This window comes from Enhydra lutris, unplaced genomic scaffold (assembly GCF_002288905.1).
Source record: "Enhydra lutris kenyoni isolate GAN:26980312 unplaced genomic scaffold, ASM228890v2 scaffoldscaffold110, whole genome shotgun sequence".
Taxonomy (NCBI): domain Eukaryota; kingdom Metazoa; phylum Chordata; class Mammalia; order Carnivora; family Mustelidae; genus Enhydra; species Enhydra lutris.
Window position 1 is genome coordinate 238,119 of NW_019154194.1, and position 10,437 is coordinate 248,555.

Sequence of the window (10,437 nt, forward strand, 5' to 3'; positions counted from 1 at the left end):
ATAGACTGTAACATTCATACTTTAGTTCCTAGATTAGGCTTTTCTTGATTATTTTAATGGATACGGTAAATTGAACCTCAGAATCAATCCACTTTCCTTTTTAAAAGATTTTATTTATTTATTTGTCAGAGGGAGAGAGAGAAAGGGAGCAAAGCAGGGGGAATGACAGGCAGGGAGAGAAGCAGGCTCCCCACTGAGCAAGAAGCCTGATGTGGGACTTGACCCCAAGACCTTGGGATCATGACTTGAGCCAAAGACAGACGCCTAACAGACTGAGCCACCCAGGCATCCCTAGATTGTAAACTCCTTACAGGCATATTCCTGTATTCAGTTTTCCCTGACTTCTTCATGCATCTACATACTAGATACTCCTCATGTCCTGGTTTTGAAAAGTAACAAGGTCAATCCAAACATGACCCAACATGTACATTTAGTGTTGCTTACAGATTTTTCTAGAATCATATTTATACATTATTTGTATAGATTTTCTGCTAGCACAATAAATTTTTTGAGTTGTTTATATCAGAATTCATCAGTTGTCTCTGTGCCCAAGCCACAAGACTGCAGTTGTTCATCCTGTAGGAACTCAGCTTCAACATCATAAACAAAATTTGGATCATCATTCTGATTTTTCTCAAAAAGTTCATCCATTACGCTCTTTCTTTTGGCATGTTCTTTGTCATCTAGTTTGTTCAAGTCTTCCACAGGATCAATGGTTGTTTCTTGTTGAAGTTGTCCCACTGTTTTTGCCAGAATTTGCCCCCACAAGTAACCTTGTAAAAAAAAATGAATAACTTCTCTAGCTGTCTCAGGGATACTTGTTCCAGGTCATTCTTGTGTTCTGGATTATTCTTTAATTGTTCAGCAGCTCTGCTGCAGTCTGAAAACTTTGAAAAGTTTCAGACTGGCATGATGCGTTGGTGACTTGTCCCCTATTTCATTCTCGAAGATAATAGCTGGAGGCTGGAACCTAAATCCACATTTCTTGGCAGTGCACATACACAGTCACATTCCTCTGTGTAAATCAGAGTAAATCTGATGAAAATGTGTTAGTCACATAACGACTTTCTGCTGGATGTGGAGGTGGAGACAGGGAGCTCCCTGATCCAGCTCATAGGACTGAGCCTGGGGGTCAAGCATTACTAATATATTTCAATTATATTTGCCAGTGTATCATTTAGAGATGCATTTGACATAATAGCAAGTAAACCCTCCACACTAGCTTAAATACATATATTTTGGTCAAATAAATGATCAGTGTTTACCTATTATGACTTAATTGCTCAACATGGGAGGTTTCATGTTACATTTATATTCTCATACCAATTTTAATTTCCCCAAATTAGAATTAATGTATTTTAATATGCTTGATTTCTCTGTGTACAAACATTTATTCATTCCCAAATTTTCAATAGAACACATCAGGAATTCTATCAATTTAATCTTCTTCTTCAATACAAGCCTCTGCCACGAGTTTGACTGTGTTATCTCTAGACTGGCTGGATAGTGGTTAACCTAGGTTTGCCTTTCTCTGTCATTGAACAGATCTCATTAGCATTTCTGGTGGGTTGAATCTCCAGTTCCCGGGGGTCCATATTGTCTTCTTTTTCACTTACTTACTTTACAGAATTTGGCCTTCAGTAATTCCTGGAAAAGCATTAACAGAACATTTTGAGAACTTGCCTTCCTTGAAAATATCTCTATTTAAAAAAAAAAAAAACTCATCCCTGAGTTTTGTTTGACAGGTATCCAATTTTAGTTTAGAAATCATTATTTCAGAAGTTTGGCAGCATTGCTCCATTGCCTTCCAGTTTTCAGTGTTGTTCTCTTTTCTTTAGAAATCTGAGCCATTTTTATTTTTCTCCCTTTGAATATGACCTGTTGTTTGCTTTCCAGAATCTTTAGGAATCTGTTTTTCTCTCCAATATTTTTTTCTCTTTCTAAGTTTTTATTTAAATTCTAGTTAACATACAGTGTAATGTTAGTTTCAGGTATAGAATTTAGTCATTTATCACTTATATACAATAGCCAGTGCTTATCACAAGTGCCTTCCTTAATACCCATCACCTATTTAACCCATCCCCCTACCTACCTCCCCTCCAAACAAGCCATCAGATTGCTCTCTATAGTTGAGAGTCTGTTTCTTGCTTTGCCTTTTTCTTTCCCCCTACCATGTTCATTTGTCTTGTTTCTTAAATTCCACATATGAGTGAAATATATAATGGAATATTACTCAGCCATAAAAAAGAATGAAATCTTGCCATTTGCAATGACATGGATGGAGTTAGAGAGTATTATTCTCTCTATATTTAAAATTTATATATTAGCATATTTTATTTCAAATACATTAAACAAGTGAGCCTTTTAGTCTGCAAATGGATGTGACAAACCATCTTGTATTAACTTCTTTGATATTATTCTCCTCTCCATGTTTATACTCTTTCTCCTAGGGATATCTATTATTCAGATATTCACCACCAGAAAAGTTTTGCTATTTTCCTGGTGTTTCTAAGTTCTTTTCCCTTCTTTCAGTTTCCTAGAGGTTGCTCCGTATGACCTTCTACCCACTCTGCTGAGTACTTTATCTCTTCTGTCATGGTCCTAATTCCCAAAAGGTCCTTTTAGTCTTCTATCATTCATTTTAATAGCATCCTACTCTTGCTTAGGCATGCAATAAATTCATATCTCATCAACAATATTACTTACAAATTGTAGAACTTTATTCCACTTCCTTAATATGCTTTGTTTTTTTCCATGTTACTATCCCTCCCCTGCTCCCATCTGTTTGTCTTTGTGTTTTTCTTTCAAGGTAGAATAGTTCTTCAAGTGCCTACTGGTCTTTGGCTGATCCATATTAAAGGATGAGGCCTTTATTTTTTTAATTAATTAATTAATTTACTTTTTTTTAGAGAAAGAGAGAGAGAGCAGGGTATCATTCTCAGTGGTAATAATGAATTTCCAAGGGTTCATGAATAATGGCACACTGGGAAAGCCCCCATTTCCTGTGTCCAGCCCCAAGCACATGGTGCTGAAGGGACCCCACACTCTAATTCAGAGGTGTCTTTGATGAATATCCGACACTGGCAGCTCAGATTTGAGATCTTATGTCTTTTCTGTTGAGCCTCATGTCCATTATTAAATAAAACAATTGCTCTTTTAGGTCCAGTTCCCTGGAGCAGAGCTTGAGATGGGGAAGCTTCCATAGTGTTCTAGTGAGAAAGAACTCTCAGGAGAGAGGAGGGAGGGAGGCAGGTAGGGCAAGGGAAAGAGACTAAGCAAGGATGTGGTCTTGTCCAAATTCCACGGGGGGCCTGGTACACACCCTGCAGCATAGATATTGTCTCACTGAGGCAACAGGCTGGGCTTGCAGACTCCATTTCAGTCATCATTGGCCACTGGCCATTCAGGTAACATTGTAAGGGGGGTTGCACTGCATCTAAGGGTAATTCTGAGAGGGGTGCCAGTGTGAGGCTTTAACAGCCAACACTCAAAGGTGCTGGGGTATAGGTACACCAGCCATGTTGAAGGGGTCCCCACTTCAATCTGGCTTTGAAGAGTGTGGAGTCATAAACACCAAAGCAGACTCTGTGATAAGCCCCTAGATTCCAATGTGTTATGATGACTAAGCAAAGTTATTAGAAACAAGTCTAGCGTGGAGAAAGAAGACTAGGTATGAGATAATGAAACTAATATGGAATAAGAACATGGACAGCCAAATATTTAGGATCCAGGCTTCCTTTGCCAAAAAAGAGCACTATATGTAAGGGCAAGAAAGGAGAAGTGAGTCGGTCATTAAGGAGGAAATAGCAGGAAGTCAAATAGGTAGAAAAGGCAGCCCCAAGGTACGGAAGGTTTTCCCTTCTTTAGGCATTGGCCTTTTTCTTTTTTTTAAAGATTTTATTTATTTATTTGACAGAGAGAGAGAGATCACAAGTAGGCAGAGAGGCAGGCAGAGAGAAAGAGGGGAAGCAGGCTCGCCGCTGAGCAGAGAGCCCGATGCGGGGCTTGATCCCAGGACCCTGAGATCATGACCTGAGCTGAAAACAGAGGCTTAACCCTCTGAGCCACCCAGGTGCCCCTAGGCATTGGCCTTTAGCCAGGTGGGGAGAAGCACGGTAGCAACCTTCACATGGTTCCTGCCAGTACCAACAATTGATGCTGAAAATAGTCCAATATTCAATGGGCTCTTTGCTGGTCTCTTTTCTGGGCCCTGCCCTTGTATGGCACGTTTTCTTGTATTCATTTCCTCTGTCACACCAAGGACAGGGTAGGGTCAGACCTGAGCGTGTGGGAGGGAATTAACCTGAATTAGAGCCCAAACTCCGGATTTCCTGTCTAAATGTCATGGCCCATTTATGACTCTGGCTCAGCACTGATGATGTGGTCAATGGGTAGCTTTATGTCCATTACTGATTCTGGGAAATAAATTCAGGAATATATCTCTCCTGATATATAGACTGATATATAGAATATATATATATATATATTAGAGTCAACAATTAACATTCCTTTCCTGGGACCTAGGAAGAACCTGAGAAGAATATGGTTTATGCCTTTTCCTTGCACCACCCAAAGGGATGGCTCTCTATGAATGTTCTTCTGAAGCCAGCCTTGACCACTAAGAAAACAAGAAAAAATGAACCTGTGGTCTCTATGTCCATGCTTAAAGCCAGACATGTATGTTATTTTATTTATTCCTCATACTATCCCTGTGGTCCCCAATTTTAAAGTAAGTGTTTAAAAGGTTGCAAGGGGAAAAAGGATCATTCTGGCAAGTTAATAGTAAGAAAGGCTGGCCAGGAATTCTCTGGAAGCCAAGAACAAAAATGAAAGGGAGGGAAAGAGAATAACTCTAAATACAGTACAAATATAAGACATATTAGTGTCCTCCTGAGGATCTACACATTTCTCTAGAATCTTCAGATGGAATATAGCACTCCATCCTTCCCAGGTAAGAAGCATAGTAGGATTCCAAGATAAAGCTCTAACACTGAAAGTCACTTTTTCTAACATTTTCTAAGAGGAGGAAAAAGAAAGAAAAACTCACCAAGCAGATCTTTGATATCTGGACGGTGAGCGTGTCACCACGAGTGTATGTGCCTGAGAGTGTAAGAAAGCACCTGACCCCAAATTTAAGGTTACAGACATCATGATCTCATTTCCCACCAGTGTAGCAATTATAATGTTACTGGTAGCAATGGCAGTGTCTGCAAGGGGGATCGATAATATCCCTGAGGAACTGCTGGCCCCAGTAAAAAGACAAACAAATAACATGAGCAATAGTTGGGTGAGAAAAATCCAGAGACCAATTGTACCTTGTAGGGAAACTTTCCTGTGATATTGTCTTAAGGATGGTGCAGAGGAGATTTGCATGGCTTGAATGCAGAACCTGTGAGGTAAAGGATTAGTAATAAACCCCCATGTCCCCATGCTGACATTTTCACTTATCAGTGTCTCCTCCTCCGACTTCAAAATCGATTCCCCACATCCCTCCAGTTGTGCTAGTGTAGGTTCATTGCCTGACCAATTGAGGCAAACTTGACTTTTCACCAGCCAGGGATTCCCTTTGCCTGTTAGCCCTATGGGGACGTCTTATTTTCCCACTACTGAAGAAAGTGATTGCTTGTTAAAGTCCAGCTCTTGAGGTAAATGACTGATGTCTAAGTGATACACTGAATTTGGACCAATAGATTCCATTATCCACCAGGTATTTATCTCAATAATTAGTATGGAGCAGGAGTTGGCACACTTCTCCTGTAAAAGGTCTCTGTCACAACTATTCAACTCTGCCACTACAGTGGGACAGCAGCCACAGACAAAATGTATACAAGGTACTGTAGCAGTATTCCAATAAAACTTTATTTATGGACCAAAAAATTGAACCTTATAACTTTCAACTGTCCATAAATATTGTTCATCTTTCTTTTTTCAATCATTTAAAAATGTAATAACCACTATTCTAACCTCATTAGCTGTACAAAACAAGTGGTGCACCAGATTTGGCCTGGGCCCATAGTTTTGTGATGCCTGCTATCGATGAATAACCAAAGGGTCAAAATTCTTGCCCTAATGGACATTTTATTTGACCAGACACATAGAATAATTGGAATATAAAAACTATAAAATTACCGATGTGATAAGAAGTGACGAGAACAAAAAGAAGAGGGTTTTTTGAGAACCACTGGTAGGTGATCATGACTTAAATATGGGTATAAGGAAGGCCAGTAAGAGAAATTAATAATTAAGCTCCAGTTCAAAAGATGAGAATGGGGGCCTCGGACACAGACAGGGAGAAGAGAATTCCTGGCATGGCAAAGGCCTAAAAAAGGAAAGATCTTGGAGACTTTGAAAGGAACCGAAAAGCCAGAGGTACAGGAGTATCACTGACCATTGTTCCCCTGAAATCTTAGTTCTGATTTAAATATCATTTGGCGGGGCGCCTGGGTGGCTCAGTGGGTTGGGCCGCTGCCTTCGGCTCAGGTCATGATCTCAGGGTCCTGGGATTGAGCCCCGCATCGGGCTCTCTGCTCAGTAGGGAGCCTGCTTCCTCCTCTCTCTCTACCTGCCTCTCTGCCTGCTTGTGATCTCTCTCTGTCAAATAAATAAATAAAATCTTAAAAAAAAAAAAACAAATATCATTTGGCTGCACCCTTTCTCCTAAGAGTTCCTTCAGACAGTTAAGGTGGTTGGCATAATTGCTAAGTTCCTCCAGGTCTGACACGTCTTTCTCTGTTCCTTGCATGTGAAGGAGATTTTTGCAGTGTGGCAGTCACTGGTGGTGTCCCACCCAACAGCCATCTCCTTCTTTGATGAAAGAATCACAGTAGCTCTTTTAAGCTTTTTATTTAATTCCATTCAGTGAACATAGAGTGTTATGTTAGTTTCCAGTGCACAATATAGAGCTTCAACACCTCCATATAACACCCAGTGCTCATCACAAGTGCACTCCTTAATCCCCATCACCTATTTAACCCATCCCCTCACCTCCCCTCTGTTAACCATTAGTTTGTACTCTATACTTAAGATTCTGTTTCTTGGTTTACCTCTCTCTCTGTTTTTCCTTTAGCTTGTTTTGTTTCTTAAGTTACACATATGAGTGAAATCATATGTAGCTCTATCTATGTTATTGCAAATGGCAAGATTTCATTCTTTTTTTTTTTAAAGATTTTATTTATTTATTTGTCAGAGAGAGAGAGGGAGAGAGAGCGAGCACAGGCAGACAGAATGGCAGGCAGAATGGCAGGCAGAGGCAGAGGGAGAAGCAGGCTCCCTGACGAGCAAGGAGCCCGATGTGGGACTCGATCCCAGGACGCTGGGATCATGACCTGAGCCGAAGGCAGCTGCTTAACCAACTGAGCCACCCAGGCGTCCCGATTTCATTCTTTTTTATGGCTGAGTAATATTCCATTGTATATATCTACCACATCTCTTTCAGCAATCAATAGACACTTGGGTTGCTTCCATACTTGGATATTGTATATAATGCTGCTATAAACATTGAGGTGTGCATATCCCTTTGAATTAGTGGTCTTGTATTCTTTGGGTAAAAACTCAATAGTGTGATTGCTAGATCATAGGGTAGATCTATTTTTAACTTTCTGAGAAACCTCCATACTGTTTTCCACAGTGGCTGTGGATTTGCATTCCCACCAACAGGGCAAGAGGGTTCCCTTTTCTCCACAACCTTTGCCAACAACTGTTTCCTGTGTTGTTAATTTTAGCCATTCTGACAGGTGTGAGGGTTGGGGTTAGACTGGCATTTCCTTGATGATAAGTGATGACAAGCAGTATTATAGTTTCGATCCAGCAAGCCCAGGGGTTTGGTGAGGGTGGGTGTTGACATGGGTGCTCTAAGAAAATTATATGAGTGCTTACCACATGCCAGATCCAGTGACATGTGATCCACATGAATTATGTAAAGTTCAAGCCAAAAACAAAAACAGAAAACCTGTCTGTGGTACTGTTCTCCATCATTATGCCAGTAAGAATAAATGAAGCATACACATATTTTTAAAAAACCTATGCTGAGTGAAATAAGCCAAGCAGAGAAAGTCAATTATCATGGTTTCACTTACTTGTGGAACATAAGGAATAGCATGGAGGACATAAGGAGAAAGAAGGGGAAAATGTAGGAGGGGAATCAAAGGGGGAGATGACCCATGAGAGACTGTGGACTCTGAGAAACAAACTGAGGTTGTAGAGGGGAGAGGGGTCAGGGGATGGGCTGGCCCAGTGATGGGTATTAAGGGGGGCACGTATTGCATGGAGTACTGGGTGTTATATGTAAACAAGGAATCTTGGAACACTACATCAAAAACTAATGATGTACTATATGGTGACTAACATAACATAATAAAAAAATCTGCACAGTATAAATTATTATTCCACTTAATGGTGAGGAAACAGAGTTGAGAGATTATTATTAATGTTCTAAAATTAGCCAGAGTTCAGTTTTATAAAATAACCTTTAAAATGTTTAAAACGTCAATATCTATTCTTGTGTATTTTTTGTTCAAAAGTTATAGCCACAGTTTGCATACTCTCATGTAACCAATATTTTCCATTTCTTAATATCTTTTGCATATCCTTCCAGATTGGGTAGAGTAATTCCATATTATCATTTTAATGACTCCTTAGTTATTTTATGTATTATCAAATTTAATTTACCTATATTTTTTTCTTATCTTTAAGCCACAAATAGCTTTCATATTAGTCAGCACAGACTAACAATTCCTCAAAAAATAAACACTGAGATTGATTTCAGTTCTTCAGTACTAACAAATATGGCTTCAGTAAGCATCGTTGTAACCACATTTTTTTTCCTTCGAGTCAGAATTTTTGTGGGTTATATTCTTATCTATAAAAATGCTGGATGGGGTGCCTGGGTGGAAGTTGGTTAAGCGCTGGACCCTTGACTTCAGCTCAGGTGGTGATCTCCATGGGTGGAATCCAGCCCCAACTTCCCCTCCTGCTCAGCAGGGAGTCAGCTTGGAATTCTCTCTCACCCTCTTCCTCTGCCCCTTCCACTCATGCTCTCTCTCTCTCAAAGAAATAAATAAATCTTTTAAAAAAATATGGGTTGTTAGGGGTTTGCTTTCAGACATTGTGATAGCTACTACTCAATTGTACAAAGGCCATAGTCATTCCCAACAGCTACCTATGAGAGTTCTCATTTTCCCATATTCTGAACAATATTGCATACTGTTTGTCTTTGAAATCTTACAAGTGTAAACGTGGTATATGTCATTTCTTTTACCAATTTATTGCTTCAGTCTCGAATGCATGCTTCAAGATACTCTCTGTGATAAACAAAGGAATTACGGTATTTCTCCTTCAAAGTGAGCACAACAGTACACTTTACTAGAAGAGGGCGCCAGAGGGACATTTAGGAACAAGAGGTTGCACTTTGAGAACTCCCCCACCCCCAATCAACAAAAACAATAAATCAAGCACACAAAAACAATGATTTGTAGTGACTGTCAATTCCCACAATGTAAACAGTCCCATCATGGTCGATTTCTAGCTACCAAAATGGTATCACTGAAGGTAGAACTGGAAAGGGATGTGCAGTAGCACATAATGATAGAGGATTTCCGCCATACAGACACTGTAGACTTAATCTCAAGCACATACATAATAAAATAATAAGAAAGTGATGCGTTTGACTGTTATCTTAGTTTTTAATATATTTATTTACATTTACATATTTTTAAAATAACCGTTATGTTTAACACAAGTTTCAAATTTTCTGAGAATCTGCCAGTAGGAAATAGGTCCTGCACACCACTGCATCTACCTACCACTACTCAATCGTCTGACGCACACAGGCACTTAGGCGCGTACACACACACACACACACACACACACACACACACACACACACAGTCTTTGGTGTTTGTTCCCAGCACTGCTTCAACACCTGGGACACCTCAGCGGCCACCACAGACAACACCCCACCTTACCAACATTAGTTCTGGACGCGTACCCAAGGACCACATTCTTCTCAAATCCAATGGAATATTCTTCAGGATAGATAACATATTAGGGCACAAAACAAGTCTCAATAAATTTAAGAAGATGGAAATCATATCAAACATCTTTTCTGACCACAATGGTATGAACTTATCTTATTTTTTGAAGTAAGCTCTATGCCCATTATGGGGCTCAAACTCATAACCCTGAGATCAAGAGTTGCATGCTCTACTGACTGAGCCAGCCAGGCATCCCTGATCACAGTGGTATGAAACCAGAAGTCAACTTAAAGAAGAAAACTGGAAAAAATAAAAACACATGGAGACTAAACAACTTGCTATTAGACAACCAATGTATCAACCAAGAAATCAAAGAGCAAATTTATTTTTTTTTAAGATTTTTATTATGGGGCACCTGGGTGGCTCCATTGGTTAAGTGTCGGACTTTGGCTCAGGTTATGACCCG

General features: G+C 39.8%; 1 pseudogene; it reads right to left on the reverse strand.

Moving 5' to 3' along the window:
- Positions 1-522: 522 nt before the first annotated feature.
- LOC111139487 lies at positions 523-999 on the reverse strand (annotated as a pseudogene).
- Positions 1,000-10,437: the final 9,438 nt, after the last annotated feature.